Source organism: Astatotilapia calliptera, chromosome 3 (genome assembly GCF_964374335.1).
Source record: "Astatotilapia calliptera chromosome 3, fAstCal68.1, whole genome shotgun sequence".
NCBI classification, from domain to species: domain Eukaryota; kingdom Metazoa; phylum Chordata; class Actinopteri; order Cichliformes; family Cichlidae; genus Astatotilapia; species Astatotilapia calliptera.
The window spans coordinates 49236699-49254514 of NC_137424.1; the positions used below are offsets into that span (position 1 = coordinate 49236699).

General features: G+C 37.1%; 1 long non-coding RNA gene across 2 annotated transcripts; it reads left to right on the forward strand.

Annotated features, from left to right (window-relative positions):
• Window positions 1–10191: 10191 nt before the first annotated feature.
• Window positions 10192–16204, forward strand: LOC113019127 (uncharacterized). Of its 2 annotated transcripts, none has more exons than XR_013902743.1 (4): window positions 10192–10890; window positions 13076–13402; window positions 13578–13824; window positions 14043–16204. It is a non-coding gene; the product is annotated as an uncharacterized LOC113019127 (long non-coding RNA). The 2 variants fall into 2 exon arrangements; XR_013902744.1 differs by lacking the exon at window positions 10192–10890 and adding an exon at window positions 10918–12090.
• Window positions 16205–17816: the final 1612 nt, after the last annotated feature.

The window sequence follows — 17816 nt, forward strand, 5'->3', positions numbered from 1 at the left end:
ACATTGTAACTGGAAATTTTACTATGTTTTGTGCTGTTTTTAATTGACAAAAACCTTTAATTGTTACAGTCAAGGAAGCTGACTGTGTGGAGTGAGGAGGAGGAGCCAAGTGCAGACATCTGTCAACAAAACTTAAACTTAACAGAAAATGAGCCGTTTATTAAAGGCTGGTTTTGACACTACAAAACAAAGGGCAAAGGAGAAACTACACATTAGCCTAAACTGGATGAACTAAGGCTAAACACAACCCCCCCCCAAAAAAAAAAAAAACAAAACAAAACATGAATGTGAACATGGGCACCTGATATGAAAAACCTGAAATATGAGAAGGCTTGTACATTAAAATCCTAGAAACCATGGCATGAGCACAGCAGTATAGCAGGACGACCAGACAAGGAATGAAAGCCACTCAGAGATTAAATACACACCGGAGGTGATCAGGGGAAGTACAAACATGTGTGGAAACAGCTGATTCGAATGAACATAATGACACCAGGCTTGGAAGAACATTTACCATGAGCAACATTCCTATGCTTTTTAATGAAATGGGATTCACCTTTACCTTCCATTACATAATGAATTAACAAAAATCACTGATTTATCTTGATTTGGGAAGCCTGCATGGAAAATTCTGATTGTCCAAATTTAGATCTTGTGGTTGCCATTCAACATGCTCCTAGTAATACGATTACTATCGTGTCTTTGGATGGATCTATCAAGACACTCTGAGGCCAGCCATTTATACAGTGGAAAACTAATTTAAGAAAACACAAATGATTAAAACTCTTAAAACTAATAAATTATATTTCTTTAAAATGTGACAATGATGTCACCAAACAGATTTTTTTATCCATTGTTTTTAAAAAATTGATTATATAAGAATATCACATGCTGAAGCATGAGAGAATACCATGGGATGCATAAATAACTAAGCTGCTGAAGTAGGTATGTAATGCTCAATTAACTTAAAACAATTCAAACTAGCCTTAACCATCTTTGAAATCTTCATTACATGCTTATCAAATTTACACTGACACAGGCAGCATTTAGAGCATTTAGAGCATAAGAATGATTCTTTAACTGGTATTTGTGTGAAATACCCACAAAGCTCTTAAAGCCTAAAGCACTGTCACCAAGCACTTGGTGAAAGTGGGAATGAAACTCTCTTTTAACAGGAAGAAACTTCGAGCGCAATCAAGCTAAGGGAGGAGCAGCTATCTACTGCAATTGGTAAGCGGTGATGGGAGAAAGACAGGAAAAAAGGCACAGTGTGGAAGAGAGACAGAGATCAGACTAAGGCTCAGCTTTATTGTCATTCAGTTGTTTGACATGGAATGAAACATGGTTTCTTAGGTCTTAGTACTGCAATATGCTTCCAAACAACAGATACAACAGTATAACTAACTAGAATAAATACTCAAATAAATATATAAAAATATAAACATATAAAATATATATAAAAACTATGTATTAAAATATACAAAAATAAATCGACCTTAACCCTTTCATGAAAAGTGGTCACAGGCTGTGAAACACACCCTACCTCCACCCTGAGTTGAGAATAACTGCAATGCCAACACTCATGGATATTACACATAATGCAACCAACATTCTTACCTCATTAAACCGTATTTATTACAGCACAACAGCAGGGCTGTAAAGTAGGTTATAAAACATGTGCCTCTTTTATTTGTCCTTTGACTTGTCATCAATCTACACACGTTTGCAGGTACTGCCTGAAAAACAAGACAAGAGCCCACTAAACAACAGCAACAGCTGGTTGGTGGCTAACAGCTGCAGAAACAGCAGCACCAACAGAAATGTTCAGTATCGCTGTCATCAGTGTGTACAAATTTTTATTTAATTATTTTTACACAAATGAAAGTAAAGACACAACAGACAGCTGTGATTGTTATAGGGTACTTTCAACAACAGAAAACAAAGTGAAATTAATCTAAACTAAAGGTAGACCAGCTAAACAAACAGAGGAAGGTGTTAAGATTCAATATTGAGGAAGGGTACAAGAGGTGATCGAAGAATAACCACACCGATCCGGCCGGGTGAAGTCAAACGATGATTTTAATGAATACACGCGTGGGAAGACAACTCTGTACGCAGACAGGAAGTAGTCTTCGACTTAATCAAAGCATGAACAGATATTTTATAGCATCAGGGTTTATTTACTGACGCCCCTTCATGCGTCACAGATACATTTTATACATAGATCAGATCAACATCATCATGACTTTTCACCCAGAAAATCATCTTCTATTTTCATGGCTTGGTACTTTCCGTTCTTATCTTAAAATGAATTGTTCCTCTTTCTTGCCGAGACAACAAGGAACGGTTCCTCTTTTACCGAGACACTTTTGCAGTTACAACCAGACATGAGTAATCTCTCCTCTAAATAAATTTAACTCTATGTGTGTGTATGTGTTGACCTCACATGCTCTTTCTCAATTCACCTGTTGCACTTCTGACCTTTTACCAGACCAGAAGCTCACTGAGACTATGTGTATGTCTTCTACTAAATAAATGTTTTAATCAAGAACCTCTACTTAAACCTTAATATAAAATGACCTGATATAAGTGTTTTGTAAGCATGTATTGCGATTCCTTCTATGGCTCCAAGTCACTTGCACAATAGATTGTCCGAACATCGCGCCGAACAAAGCTTCCGACCCCCAATTAATTGACCGAGCTCCAACTCTTTAATAAGCACAGATATGCATTGTGTATAAAATAGTCATAACTGCTTAAGGCCTTCTTAAAGCTATCTGTTACATTGTTAAAGCCTCGTCTTAGCCTGCGGCTCAAAATAACTTCCTGCTTTCACTTCTGCATACAACTTCCTGTCAGCCTGCAACTCAGTCTTTCTGAAAGAGACACTGTTTAAACCTTGGAATGCAATATCCATGCTGCAGATTATATTATTAATGCAATGACAATTATTTAACAATAGCAGTAAAATAATCTCCCTCCTCGACAAAGGTAAACAGGCATCGTAACAAGCAACTAGGAAAAACTATAGCTCTAAATATACTGAAATAACGAGGGAGGGAAACATGGGGAAACACAGCTGAAACTAATCATGCTAGACAAGACAATAGAATCAAAACTAAGCACAGCACACACAAGATGAAAGACAGGATAAAATAAAACAGGAAGTAACTAAGTGGTTTTACAAGCAGAGATTAAAAAAAATTAAAAGAAAACTTGACAAGAAGGCACAGGGAACACAAGGTGCCTATGATGAACAAAGGGCCAAATACTAAGACATTACAACTATGAAAAACCAGATAACTAAAAAATATGAAGACAATAAAAACTCAAACCATGAATAAAACTGGAACTAATGACTCAGATCTCAGAACATTAAAAAAAAACATGCGTTTCAAAGTCCAAACACAAAATGCTGGGTCAACGACCAAGGACCATGACGTTTACAACTCTTCACTGCTCATGGAAAGTCATAAAGGAAGTTATTGTTCTTACACTGAGGTGTCATCATAGACATACCTCTGCACACCTACACATCCTCTAAGTCTCTAACCTAGAGCCATGTTTAACATGATAATTTTACCAAAAGTGACCTATGCATGGGAATTTTACAGTCAGATATGTTTCTCAAATGCATTACCTGAGTTGAGGTTTTGATTTTTGACAAGCTCAGCATTCAATCTGGCTGATCTTGACCTTTTATCTCTTTCCAGGGGGAAGTAAGAGAAACAGTTTCTTAAAAAATATCCACTGACTAGTTGAAAACTGTGTCAGAGTAAAGTAAGTGATTTGTGTAGATTGATAGGGTGGTGACCGTGCTTTTATTCGACAGATATCACTAAAAAAAAATTTTTTTTGTGTGGGAATAGACTGTTTGACGAGGGCTGTGCCTTTTGTTTAATGCAGTTATTAAAATGAAAAAAATAATAATTGTTTTATACTTCTTTGTTCTTTTCTCTGTTAAGTTCAGATAAAATATGAGCATCAAATATAGCCAATGTTTATTAAAAAGACAAATGTGTTTACATTTTTTTATTGAATGGAAGTTTTAGAATGCAAAGTGTGTAAAGTATAATGTTTTCCTCTATAAAAATAAATTACTTGCTTTTCTTTGATATACATTGGATTTAAAATCAAGCATTAACAGTGAGAGTACAATGCTGATCTTCAACTTGGATTTTATCTTCATTACATTCACTGCAATATGAATATGAGAAGAAATGCAATCTTCTAAATACTGCTGGAGATTAACTTCTAGTGAAGCCGCCATCCCTCTTTAACAAATGAAGCAAAATAAGTTTAAAATAGAAAGTGATGTCCACAGACAAAGACAATGTTGAGGCGTTTGTCCAACATATCCATCTACAAACTCACATAAGTCTGGTGCAGAAATTTAATGTGAGTTTTGTCCATTATGTATAGTAAATATAGAAGCATCACGTCTCCAGCCCTGTTGTTGCGGTTGTTGCAATTGACGTTGTTCCGGTTGCTCCTGCTGATGTTGTGGTTGTTGCCACTGATGTTTTTGAGGTTGTTGCCACCGAGGCCATTGACTTTGTGGTTGTTGCGACTGATCATGTAGTGGCTGTTGCCACTGTTGTTTCTGTTGTAGTTGCAACAGTTGTTGTGGTTGTTGCTGCTCTTCTTCTTCTTCTTCTTCTTCTTCCTCTTCTTCTTCTTCTACACCAGCAGACAACTTCATGATTAAGAAACACAGGAGGCCATTGAAAATTAGCTGAAGGTTTGTGAAGAATAGAACATTCTTATAAATCATTTCACTGTCAGAGGTGCCGATGATGTTGAATAGGCACTCAAGAATAAAACTGGGGAGGAAGACAACCAAGAAAATATACATGGCGAGTGCCGTGATCAGTTTCTTCTCTTTGGCAGGTGCAGGAGATGCAGCTGACAATCTAAAGTTTATAATGACACCCAAAGCCAACCCAATGGTGATAACTCCCAAAACGTAGATGGCCACCTGTTTTACAAATGCATAAACAGGGGACAAAACACAAATCAAAATGGAAATTACTGTTAAAAAATAGCACTGTTTGGATTCGCTTTTTGGATGAATAAAGCGATGCAGGCACCAAGCAGAGGTCAGGAGATGTAAAATCACTCCATATAATCTGGTCAACACCCATGCGACTGAAAGCCATGAAGAACTGCAAGAGATTCCACAGTCGGAGATAGACTCAACATATCCACTTCCTACACTTATTCCCATGAAAAAATTTACAATATCCACGCAGATCATATAGGTAAGAGGACAGCGGATGTGCTTAGTGAGCCTGCGCTGATAAAAGAAAACGCAGATATAGGTAACCATGCCCAGCAGAGAGGTGGACAGAAGAATTCCTCCAGCCAAATTGCGGTCTTCATAAACACCTGCTCTGGTGTTCCCCATTATGTGATGGTCTTAACTAGTTTTATGGACCTAATGGAGGAGAAAAAGTAAAACAGAATTTTTTTTCTATTTAAAAAAAAATGTTACATGACCACACATAACTTTCTATAATCTTTTCCACACCGGTCAGACATTTCATGTTAAAAGTGTTACAATGCAGATTGACAAATTCATAAGAGGAATTATTTTATGTATAAAACAATGGTAAATATAACTATACAGCTTGGGTCATCCATGATGCCACTTGGACACAATGTGACCATTTAAAGGTTAAATTCTGACATTTTTTTTCTCAGTGCCTATTGTGCTACTTTTAATGTATTTGCTGTCATAACTGAATTCGACATATTTGTTTTTGCAAATTAGCCTATAAAACAACTTGCTGAAGACTGCAATATCTCTGCTTAATGCTTCATTGAAATCGGGAAAACTAAAAGTTATCCACAGCAAAAATATTAAAATCACCTCAACGCATATTTTTTAGAAATTAACAAAACAGGTTCAACATGTTTTTCTTTTTTTATCTTCACACAATGCATTATGTTCATTGTCCAATTTTCATTGCACTGTGTAAAGAAATGAAAACAATTATTACTGATTACAAGTGATGAAACTGCAAAATGTTTACTTTTCACGGATGTAATCCAAATACATTTATCAGCATTAAAAGAATTAAAAGTAAGAAAACATTTAAAGTGTACTCCTACCTGTAGGTACTGACCATCTGTTGCCAAGCGAAAGCTTCTGAGTGACAAACACGTCTCTTTGTTCAGTATATTTATGGCTCTGAAGTGCCTTGTAAAACCCTTGGCACATGATTTCCAAACACACCCACTTTTAACGATGAATTTACTTTGAAAGCAGGCAGCACTCTGAATGCATGTTTCTTTTTGGTGAAATGGGATCTAACTTTGGTCACATTTCTTTACACTGAAACTGAATTCACTTCATTTTAATTGTGAGGGATTATATGATGTAAAAGACATAAAACATTTGCACTTTTTATACTTTTATTGAAGCCTGGGGAAATCTGCTGACAAAGTATGAGATAAAAAAAATAGTGCAGAATTTTATAAGATAATAAAATCTTCTTGCCACATTGATTCAGTTTGCATTATGCAACATCCATCATGTGAAAAACAATGTCAGATGTAGCAAATATGATTGTAATCCTAGTCACGACACGTAACACATCGTACTTGAGACCTTAAACAATTATTTCATGCCTTGGGCTTTAAAGGATTAAACATTGCTTTTACCTGGAAAACTTTTTTTGAGCCACTTTTGGGGTGGAATGCTCAAATGAAAATGGGTGGTGGTCATTTTCATGGTGAACACAGCTGGGTGGTTTCACCTGCAATTTTAGGATAAAGATTTAGTGCTAAAAACTATCTAGTAATGTAAAGTATTTTTGCCTGATAATAGCTATAAATATATTAGAGAAGCATGGATCACAACATCATTGTATTTGCACAGCTGATGCTCATGACTCAGCTGTGTCTATGAGCATTAATTATGATCTTGCTCTTACTGGTCATGGGTTCTCTCCGGGTATTCCAGCCTTCTCCCACAGTCCAAAGTCATGCAGTTAGTGGAGCTGGGTTAATTTGAGATTCTAAATTGCTCATAGGACTGAATGGGAGTGCGAATGGTTTTGTATCACTCTATGTTAATACTGCATCGGACTGGCGACCTGTCCTGGGAGTACCCTGCCTCTTAACCCATGTTGCTGGGATAGATTCCAGCTCCAGATCATTTGTAACCTTCACAAAAGCCTTTTCAGTTCTGTGATGAGCTCTGAAACCTGACTAAAACTCTTCATATAAACTATTCCTCTGCAGATGATCAGTTAGCGGTTTTAAAACTAGTCTTTCAAGACTTTTTAAGATAAAAAGTCTTGAGATTGGCCTATAAGTAGCTAGGATAGCTTTGTCAAGTGATGACTTTTTAAATGGTCAGATTATTGCCACCTTAAAGGCCTGTGGTATGTAGCCTATTAATAGAGATAGATTGATCATATTTGAGGTTTAACAGTTAATTAATAATAGGATAATTTGAACAGTCGTAAAGGCATGGGAACTAAAAGATGGAGGAGGAAGTCAAATTGATTGATTGAGTTAATTATTGAAGTTCAGAAGGATCAATAAGACAGGACTCTAATATCAACAGTATTGAAACTAGCTATACATAATGACACTGTCTCTATTATTGAGTAATTGTTTCCTCTAATTGTTAACCTTTCATTTATTAGGAAATTCATGAAGTCAGGGTTAGGGTTAACCCTAACAGTTAAGGTTAAAGGAATACTCAACAGATAGTTCAGCTGAGTGCTCGCTCTTTGCTAGCCTTGCTACCGTGCTGAAGGAAAATCTGGGATGGTTCTCATTTTCTTCAACAAACAACAACAAACTCTTTTTCATGGATAAATCAAGATGTTCTAAAATGGTGAAATAATATTTTCTCTCAAGTTTATGCTTTAAGGTGTTTGAGAGTTGTACCAGGGAGTCAAGTAATTCTGACTTGAGGTTTTCTCTTTCAAAGGAGCCATCACTTCCAGAGCCATTTTCAGTGATGATGTAACCATATTAACAAGATAATCAACTTCTATGGGAATATGTCTTGGAATGAAAATGTCAGGACTTCTTTAGGTTCAGGGCAGGGATAACTCAGTAGGTAAAGTGTTGGCCCTGTGATCGGAAGCTCAGGGGTTCAAGTCCCCTGAACAGCTACCCTGAGGTACCCCTGAGCAAGGTACCGTCCCTACACACTGCTCCCTGGGCTCCCAGTGGCAGCCCACTGCTTCACTGAGTGAATGGGTTAAAAGCAGAGAGGAATTTCCCCACGGGGATCAATAAAGTATACATTATTATTATCCCCGAAGCTTATTCCGTTCTAAGAGCAATTCCTGAAGAGTCCCAGATTTTAAACCCTATGAGAGTGTCCCCCCTAGCCACACTTATTCAGTGTTATTCAGAATAAAAAGGGAATTTAATTTGTGCATTTGTGGAGACGACCCCACTCGACCCTAACCTCTGCATTGCATTCATTGAATACCCTGCAGTGTTATTGTGTTATTTCTTAGATCTGAGTGAAAACCAAATTCTTCTTGTAGTTGTGTAAGGATATACAATACTAATGATGTAGGTACTGATGATACTAACAACAAATATGACGTGGGCATAAAAAAATGATGTTCTGGGTTGTTGCATAGTTTAAGCACAGAAATGAACTGATATGATGTTATATTGAAATCTAATTGACTTTGGCACAGTGGTAAAATATTTACCAACTACAGTGCTGTCTAATTGTTCACCACTGGAGGGAGTAGGAACAACAGTAGAAGGAACATGATCTAGTGTGTGAGTATGAGAAATACTAGCTAGATGTGGTCAGGCCTCAATGCATGGCTTGTGCTTAGGAACCAAGGGAAGGGGTGCTGGATTCAGTTCCTGAGTTGCCCTCAGTCAGAGGCAGTGAGCAGGGGTGGGTAGACTTGTATACACCTGGCTCCTCCCATTGTCCTCCCATCACCCCCACTCAGATGGCTTGTTGAGCCTGGTTGAGCTGGTTGACAAAAGTGACTTTCTACTGCCCCACTGTTGCCAAGTTAATGCATATTAGATCATTAAGTACTTAGTAATTGTAGGATTAAAGAAATTATTCACTGCTACTGTTCATAATCATCTTTATCATAGCATTAATCATCATTTCATCAAAGTATTTATTGAAGCTGTTGGCATTATGTTATAATTTGTATTACAGGTGTTATCATAATCACACTAACCTTTATTACAAGTGCAGTTATGACCACTTTAAACTGTTGAGTTTAAATTTAGAATCTTAAATGCTTATATGCTGATTATATTGGGTTATATAAGAAAGGCCCAACTCTGAGTACAGTCTGTGCCAAAAGTCTTGACAGGAAACTGCATGCTTTTGCAGAGCATGCTTTTGCACCCAGAAAGTGAAACTAAGCAGAGTGTAAGTGATGTGGAGCTTAGATGGTTAATCTTACAGTAAAATAGTAGCTGAGCAGAGGCCTGAGTGTATTCAGCAACCTGCTGCGTTGGAGTTTGCTTGGTAACAGATGACTCAGAATAAGTCAGGAAATATACTTCTAAAATGTCTTTGTTTCCTCTGTAAAGTGTGCATTTTTTGGTTGTTATTTTTAGGAGCTGTCTGGATGAGGTTTTGAATAATCAGGTTATTCATTATTATCTTTTATTCGTTTATATTCTTTTTTTATTAAGCTTTCAGTAGTGGCATTTAATTAAAGCATTTATTCAATATATACATATATAGTTTTAGTTAGATTGTTACACATATGAGAGTGGCCTCTGTCTGGTTGTGAGTTTTAGTAGGCGAGGTGAGAGGTGAAACAGAGTGCCTGCAGAATTGACAGTTTTGTTGCAGAGCATGCATCTGAGGTTTTGGAGAAGCAAGAGCGAGACGAGCTACAGGAAGCACCTGGCTTGGAGGCGAAGAAAATGTTCTTTTCTGACTGTGTCAAAACAGAACATTTGTGGTTTTGAAAGTTATGCATATATTGTATCTGCTTGACGCATGAGGGGGCGTCATAAATAATACCCTGATGCTCTAAAAACAATGTAGTGTTCATCTCCCCACACGTGTGTTCATTAAAATCATCGTTTGACCTAACTCTCCTGGACCAGTGTTATGATTTTGGATTCCTCCTGTTTCCCTCCTAAATATTTGAACCCTTAACATAATCTAGTAAGTTGATTTACAGGTGAAACTGTACATTTGTAAAGAAATGTGCCACGATATATATGAGTAATGCATTTAAATATTTATTCATGCTTGATATTGTCATGGTCCTGGGTCATTTTGACCCAGCGTTTTGTGTTTCCTTGGATTTCATTTTGTGTTTTGTGTTTATTCTGATTTTGTATTAGCTTAGTGTTGAACCTGGAGTTTAGTGTTTTATCAGCCCTACCTGTGTCTGTCCTCGGTGCTCTGTTCGTGTCCCCGTGTTTGTGTTGTAAAACAGTCTGTGTGTTTCCTGTTTTACTTTGAAGGTTCGTGTCTCGTCTGGTGAATTAGGTTCAGCTGTGATCCCCTCCTGTGTGCCATTCCCTCATTACCTTCTGTGTATTTATAGGGTGTGTCTGCCAGTGTCCCTCGTCGTGTCGTTTGTGTTCATCCTCGGTGAATCCTCGGCGTCTCTCTGTGTCTCTCTCTGTGTCTCTCTCTGTGTCTCTCTCTGTGTCTCTCTCTGTGTCTCGCCCTGTGTCTCGCCCTCCTTTTGTTATTAGTTTCCCCAGTCTAGGTTTGTTTAGTTCTGTCCTGGCTTTGGTTATATTTCACTGTAAATAAATCCTCATTCGCATCTCCCCCGCCATCTGCATCTTGGGTCCTCATTCATTCCACAACACGTCTGGGTTGGGTTGCAGGAATTTTCCTATTGTATTTGATGACTACCACCAGGACTGGACTGCTTTTAACAGGGTCAAAAGAAACAGGTAAATAAGATTGCACAGCAGCAACCTGTTCTGAGTTTGTTTTTACCAGTTGCACTTTTGCATTATGTGTAATGTAATTTAGGTCAGTGATCAAGGAGATGGTTTTGTGATTTGTACTGACACTGCAACAATACAGTATCAGAGTTTAAGGGAAATCACAAATCACCAAATTTAATTACTGTTGTAAGAATTTCATGAATTTACAGGTGATTACCCTTTTGGTTCTATACTTGTTTTTACAGTTTTATTGAATATTGTGTTGTCGCATCCTGTGTGTCTCAGGGGGTATCTCTTTTACATATCTCTGGTATTTCCTGCCTCCCTCTGGTTCTATTTCCGGCTCAGTCTGGTCTCGGTGGTTGTTTATTTTTCTGTCTTTGTGTCATCTGAGTGTCCCGTCTTTTGTTACTGCCTGTTTTATTTTGGTGGTCTTAAACCTCTTGTGTGTCATGTCTAGTTCTACTTCCTCTTTCTAGTTGTCTGTTAGTACTTAAGCCTTGTTCCCAGTTACTGTATGTGTCTTGATGCATTCTCAATCATCCAGGTAAGTAAATCTTCAAAAGTTGATTCTGTTGATCTGGACGTAGCGTTTTCAGTGGGAGAAACGTTTCGTCACTTATCCAAGTGACTTCTTCAGTCTCAGCTGACTGCAGGTTTCCCCAAATCTTATAAACCAGCCCACTGAAGGAACAATGGGCTGGGAGGTCAGTTCCTTGATCATTAATATGCGAATTCTCATGACCATTGATCAACAACCACTGATCAAAGACCACTGTGCTCTAATTATCCTTGACAAATTGAACCTCTGTGTTGATATTGTTTGTCTATATTTCAATAAAAAGGACAAACTAATCTCTTTAGCGCATTACCACTTCGTCAATGAATCCCTGAACTGGTATGAGGCTCAGAGCTTTTGCAGATTGAAGTACAATGACCTGGCCACCATAAATAACATGAATGATGAAAACCAGCTGATCAGCACACTGGGCAGCAATGTTTGAGCCAGCTGGATTAGGCTTTACAACGGACAGTATAAAAGGTGGCTTTGGTCTGATGGCAGCGGCAGAGCAGACTTCACCAAATGGAGCCCTGATGAACCAATCAACTCTGGAGGCATTGAGTCATGTGGAGAGATGTATGCTAATGTCTTCTGGAATGACGCACCATGTGGTGTAAACAAAGCTTATGTGTGTTACGAAAGTAAGTAATGCAATTAAAGTAATGTAGATAAAAACACACCTTAAAAACAAAGTGATTAATATTAACAGCAACTCTGAGATCTTAGGAGTTCGTACTGCTTAATCTGAACTTAATTTGTCTAATGATTTTAATATAAATAATTTTTGATACTGATAAAGGTTAGTTTATATTAGTTATTTATATCTAAAAACAAAGACAAGAAAAAGTCATTAGTTGACTTGTAGACATGTTAGTGGTGTCATTCTGAGGGTTTGATTCACCACTTTTGGTCCACTGAAACTGAAATATCTGGATGGGATACTATGAAAATTGAATATTTTCAAAAGGATATATTCCTGGATATATCTGCAATTTAACATTAGAACATTAGAAATCTCATAGCCAATCAATGGTGGGGAGGTTCAGGAGGTTGCTACCCTTAAAACAAACTCGAGAGTGTGCTGTTGAAACTCGTTAAAATGGTTCAGAACACAAAACTACAAATCAAAACAGGAAAAAAACTAAGCGATTCATGGACAAGAAAAGGGGTCTGGGAACTTTGAGCATATCTACTAGCTTGAACAGGAATACTCACAAAAACAATACATCAGCCTCTCATTGTGTAAAAATTGATGTTTTTCTCCTAAAAAAGATATCCATACAGTTTAACTTTTGTTAAATAAGCTGTAAAATCATTTCTATGAAGATTAGCATATGGCTAAAGGAAATAAAAAGTTCAGTTTGTCAACTAATATGTGATCAACAATGACAGACATAATCCAACAGCAGTGGAGCACATTAGCAGCACATAAACAAGCAGAGTTTTATAAAGCAGGAAGTAATTTACTGACCAAATTTATAAAGTGCATGCCTGTGTTTATCACCAGAAACATTGTGACCCTGCTGTTAGTACACCTTTTGTATCGCTTGTATGTGACTATGACTTTTCTTGGCAGAAATATGAGACCTGATTTCCTTTTACTCCTGTCTTTTTTTGTGTGTCTAGCTCACCAGGATGGCAGCAAGAAGAATGTGCATTACTTACAGGGACAAACCTGGCCGAGCAGTCAGAATTTCTGCAGACAGAAGCACACTGATCTGGCATGTGTGCATTCAGAAGAGGGAAATGTAGCGATTAATACACTAACCTACAGAGTGTGGATGGGTCTGTTTAAAGATTCCTGGGTCTGGTCAGATGGAACAAAGACCTCATTCAGGTACTGGAAAAGAAGTGGAAGTTATAGTGGAAACTGTGTTACTGTGGAAGGGTCACAGACGGGACTCTGGATACCAGCTGACTGTAACCAGAAAGCAACATCCATGTGTCAAGGAGGTAAGTTCTGAAAACACAAAACTAATATGTTCATTGATAATGTGATCTACATACGTTTTCTATTTTTTACATTTTGGCATGAAACTTTGGTAGTGTGTAGTTAGTGTGTTATGTAGTCGTTGTTTTTGTGTTAGTGATTGTAGCTGACTGGTTCTTGCCATATGAATTCTAACAGTTGTCAAATAGGGCTGTCAGCTGTGTACCAACCTGACTTCTGCACAACACAACTGATGGTCTCAACCCCAATAAGAAGTGCAGAAATTCCACAAATGAACCCTGGCAAGGCACACCTGTGAAGTGAAAACCATTTCAGTTTACTACATCATGAAGCTGATTGAGAGAAGACCAAGGGTTTGCTGCACTGTCAACAAAGCAAAGGCCTGCTGCTTTCAGGAATCCAAACTATAAGACATATTTATAGAGTTATGTATCAATTTCTTTGCTAAATAATTCCATATATCTTTCTTCATATATTCAATGTCTTAAGTTTGTATCCACAATGTAGAAACTAGTAAAAATAAAGAAAAACCATGAGAAACTAATGAGAAAGTGTCTCCAAACGTTTGAGTGGTAGTGTATATTTGGTAAATGTGGATCGAATGACAAACAGTTGTATTCTACTATCATATTTTTCTTTCAGTTGGAGACAATCCTAAGAGATCGAGAGGTGGCTGATTTCAGTCTTAAGTGGCAAGATGACAAATATGGACATGTCTTTCAACGCCAGCTAAAAACTACAGAGAAGACAGGTAGCTTCCTACAGAGATCACATATTATTCAGCAAGCTTTCAAGCTTTCATTTCTAGAAACAACTAACAGCTTTTTGTGCTAGTTTAAGTGGCGGACTCAGTTTTTCTCATCATATTCGGAGAATGCTGTCATTAAAACATTATGACCTAAATACTGAAGTGAGCTTAAACAAAGTCAAATGATGGAAATGGTTTCCAGTAATGTTTAAGATAAACAAACTATATGCATATGTCACACATGATTTGCAACAGGAAACAGAAAAAAATGACTGAGTCATGGTTTAAGTGACTAACTCCAAGCAAAGTCTACTTCTAATTTAAAAGTTTATTTAGATAATATATGGGCATTAATTTAAATTTTAAATCAATTTCAATTTCATGTAATTTCTTCAAATTCATTTTGTTTCGTTTCTTTCTTGTGAAGATGCTTTGAATCAACAGAAAGTTTACTCTTAATACTTTTTTAACTAAAGGTCTTGATATTGTAATTTACATTAAATAAATATTTTACAGTTTGTGTTTACAGTAAAGTTGATAATAAGTAAATACAGTATTTTCTTACCATCTGCATAAAACATGGTTCACCACCAACCAAAAAAGAAATTTACGTTATATTAGTGTATACAATGTCTGAATGTTTGAGCACAATTCCCTAATTTGTGGGGTTGCTGAGAAAACAAATAAGGACAATTTTCTATTCAAACAATTTCCAATAACTTTCTCCAGACATATTCAAATTCCTTCTGGGAATGGTGTTTATGTACTTTGTCCTTTTTTTGATGGCTACTCCCACGACTGCAACATTTGTGATAAGGTCCCATACAAAAGGTAACTAAGGATAATTTCCAGTGAAAATCTAGTGAGTGGCAGTTCTCTGGCTCAAAATGCCTTTTTGATGTCAGAGGTCAGAAGAGAATGAACAAACTGCTTTGAGAGGATACGAAGGAAACAGTAACTCAAATCAAAGTAACATTGGTTTAAGTTACAACCAAGGTATGCAGAACAACTGAGCTGAAGACACAATATGACAAATATTGAGGCAGATTTGCTACAGTAGCAGACGATCACACTCTGTGTTCCTCCTTTCAGCTAAGGTGTAGAACCCGAGACTGAAAATCATACGAGCCCACCAAAGTTGGATGACATAAGATTGGAAAATATGTTGCCAGGTCTGACGAGATGATTTCTAATGCAACACTCAGATGGCAGAGTCAGAATTTGGTGTAAACAACATGAAAGCATGGATCCATCCTGCCTTGTATCACTGGTTCAGGCCAGTGGTTTGATGGTGTGGGGGATATTTTTTGGGCATAAAATCCACAGCTTCCCCCACAATAATCATTTTCAAACAACACTGATTACCTATAGATTATATTCAGACATTCAAATAATACATTCATCCCACTGGATCATGATAAATAAATTATTTAATTTGAACTGAAAACATGTAACTCAAACATGAATTATAAATATGTGTGAACATCACAGTTTTATGTCAATCGTCATGTCAGTGCAGCTGAAACTACCAACCATGACCCCCCGCAAAAAAAGAAAATCAGTCACTCGAAAGCAGTATAAGGTGTGCTTTGTTCTGTTAACCAATTATCATGAAAATCCAAACTTACAGTCATTTAGTGGTCATCTTTAGAAGATCAGTGTTGATAAAATAGCATATCAATTATGATTCATCTCGTAAATCATGGCACCCTGCTCTCCTCCTACATAAATTGTACATTATTTTATGGTCTTTATAGTTTGTTTCTTGTCTTATCTCAAGCAAAATGAAGTTCATTTAGTTAATAATGGTCTGTTTCATAGCCACACTGAGTAGTTGCAAATGAGTATTGGAGATAAGAATGACAAATGCTCAGGTGAAGTCTCAGTTCCACAAACCAGTGATTTGGGTCATGCTAACTACAATTTCCTGCACAGTCAAGCCTGCCTGTGACCTTTGCCCCTTATACAAACTTGTAAAACTGGTAAACTTTTGTTCTGGTTCCTTGTGATTGTAAGCTTCTGTGCCATTAATAAATCACTAAAATGCTTATGTGCAGTTTGTTGTCTGCCTGTCCTTTTCTCTTCTATGGTGTACACATGACGGTTCAGGGTTCAGAGTTCTTTTTATACAGAAATACTGAATATAAATATGCAACATATGTCTACATTTGCAGGATGACTCTTCATGGATTAGAGTACATGTGCATCTTTTTGAATTTGGAAGAAAACTTGGCAGTGAGAAAACCTTGTAGCTGGGGAAAAATTTAAATTTCAGTCTGGATCTAACCCAAGGCATATTACAGATTCCACTCTTCTATGGATTAATATTTTTAATTACCAGTGAACTGTGGGGATTCATGTGTACTTTTCTGAAGTCAAGCCCAGTGAACTTTAAGCTCAACACTATTTAACTATTTAATACACTGCACTGCTGGTGTAGCATTTCTTAGAACTGACTGAACTAAACTGAATTCTTCTTCTCACAATGTGTAAGGATATAAAGTAATAATGATGCAGGTATTGATGATGCTAATAATAAATAAGAATGGATATGATGAAAACAAGGTCAAAAATCAAAGATATTATGAAGCCTGTTCTGGGCTTTTGGTTAGTTTTGGCATAGAAATGAATTGTTATCATGTCATATTGAAATATAATAGACTGTTTGGCACAGTAGTTATATATTTAATGTCACCAGTGCAGTGTCAACTACACTAATTCTCTACAGTGCTGTTCCATTGCTCACCAGTGGAGGGAGAAAGACCCCAGTGTGTGTGTGAGTGTGTAGGTGTTCTGGCAATCAGTATGTTATGGAGACAAAGATCTGTTTCCAATACGGGGACCTGTTGCACTCTAAGACCAAAGAACCATCTCCCCATGAGAAACTGAGCACAGGACTTGTCACAATCCAGAGTCTGGTGACTCCATGTTTATGTTTTCTTTTCTTATAGTTCTGTGATTTAGTGGTTTTCATGGCTTTATCTTTTGTATTTCTAGTTTCCCCTCGTTTTTCTTTAGTACCTTGGTGATTTTCCAGCCCATAGGTTTTGCCACTGTGCCTACCTTGTGTTCCTTGTGTTACATCTAGTGTCCTGGTTTCTATGTTCGTGTATTTCCTGTTCACATTGACAAGTCCCGTGCCCTGCATCACCGTTTTCAGTTTTGTTTCCTCTTTGTCTCGTCACCTCTAATTATGTTCAGCTGTGTCTCCCTCCTCTGTGCCATTTCCTTGTTTCACTCTGTGTGTGTAAATACAATATTTAATCACATTAATCGCACTTCATGTTTCATTCAATTAATGCCATTTTACTTTATCATTAGATCAATTTCACATGAACATTCATTTCAGCATTTCTTTGTAATTCAGTTACAGAGGAATACTTTCTCCTCACTTTTTCTCTTCAAACTTTTATGTTTGCTGATCACAACACACTTAATATACATTGTTGTTTTTTTGTGATCAAATCAAACATGTTAAAGTCAGAGATCAGTGTCTTCTTAGAGTTTCACTCATTCCCCCACTCACACACACAGACTCTCAGTGAGAGCCCTACCACTAGAATCATTGCTGTATTTCATTGCTATATTTTTACAGTGGTTATACCAATTAAACTTGTATTCTGATCAGAATTAAGCAATATATATATGTAAGGTAGTGACTGGAATAA